Source organism: Micropterus dolomieu, unplaced genomic scaffold, assembly GCF_021292245.1.
Source record: "Micropterus dolomieu isolate WLL.071019.BEF.003 ecotype Adirondacks unplaced genomic scaffold, ASM2129224v1 contig_2425, whole genome shotgun sequence".
Taxonomy (NCBI): Eukaryota; Metazoa; Chordata; class Actinopteri; order Centrarchiformes; family Centrarchidae; genus Micropterus; species Micropterus dolomieu.
In genome coordinates, this window is record NW_025731415.1 from 1 (window position 1) to 1,390 (window position 1,390).

The 1,390-nt window shown below is 45.1% G+C and overlaps 1 long non-coding RNA gene across 1 annotated transcript; it reads right to left on the reverse strand.

Annotated features, from left to right (window-relative positions):
* Nucleotides 1-31: 31 nt before the first annotated feature.
* LOC123964438 lies at nt 32-1,281 on the reverse strand. The gene is made up of 5 exons (XR_006823441.1): nt 1,243-1,281; nt 723-761; nt 467-511; nt 320-361; nt 32-225 (listed from the first exon to the last, which is right to left on the reverse strand). It is a non-coding gene; the product is annotated as an uncharacterized LOC123964438 (long non-coding RNA).
* Between the last annotated feature and the right edge of the window lie 109 nt (nt 1,282-1,390).

The window sequence follows — 1,390 nt, forward strand, 5'->3', positions numbered from 1 at the left end:
AGAACAATTTTATTAAGAGATGGTTCTAGACCAAATGTCATAAATGGCAAAGCAACAAGATGAAAACCTGAAGTCTGATTTACCAAACAGTTACAAAGAGAATGCAATGTTATAATACATATTAGTCTGGGTTTCACATGAAAATATTTTTGTACTTACTCGCTTCTGACAGGGGGAATGTGGTTGGCACAGCCCTATTGTAAATGGGCCTTGCATGCGAAAGACCTAAGCAGGAAAGAAAAAAGTGTGTGAAGCAATCAATATGTTTAGAACATATGTGCAATCTGCCTCATTGAGTGATACAACCAATGACATTCACCATCTAAGGACCTGCTCTCCACGGCTTGGGACCTGGGTACACCTGAGAAACCCAAACCACCAACATTAGTCAGTCCAGTAGCAATGGTATTCCTCATGCTAATCTGATATTCAATAAGACAAGCCAAATGTAACTGGCAATACTCACGACCACTTGAACTGTCCCGGCCCACGGACCTAGACCTGGACGAACCTGTGCAACCCAAACCAATAGTCAATAGTGTTAGTTGCCTGCATCCTGATTGATAATCTAACAATGAAATGTTAAACTCACCTCTGGTTGACCTGTCGCGGCCCGCAGACCTGGGTGAACCTAAACAACGCAGAGCAGAACCTTCAGTCAGTCATGATCAATAGTCCTACTGACTTGCCTGCAATATTTAGCAATGAAATGTTAAACTCACCACTGGTTGACCTGTCGCGGCCCGCAGACCTGGGTGAACCTAAACAGCGCAGAGCAGAACCTTCAGTCAGTCATGATCAATAGTCCTAGTGACTTGCCTGCAATATTCAGCAATGAAATGTTAAACTCACCTCTGGTTGACCTGTCGCTGCCCGCAGACCTGGTTGAACCTAAACAGCGCAGAGCAGAACCTTCAGTCAGTCATGATCAATAGTCCTAGTGACTTGCCTGCAATATTCAGCAATGAAATGTTAAACTCACCTCTGGTTGACCTGTCGCTGCCCGCAGACCTGGTTGAACCTAAACAGCGCAGAGCAGAACCTTCAGTCAGTCATGATCAATAGTCCTAGTGACTTGCCTGCAATATTCAGCAATGAAATGTTAAACTCACCTCTGGTTGACCTGTCGCTGCCCGCAGACCTGGTTGAACCTAAACAGCGCAGAGCAGAACCTTCAGTCAGTCATGATCAATAGTCCTAGTGACTTGCCTGCAATATTCAGCAATGAAATGTTAAACTCACCTCTGGTTGACCTGTCGCTGCCCGCAGACCTGGTTGAACCTAAACAGCGCAGAGCAGAACCTTCAGTCAGTCATGATCAATAGTCCTAGTGACTTGCCTGCAATATTCAGCAATGAAATGTTAAACTCACCTCTGGTTGACCTGTCGC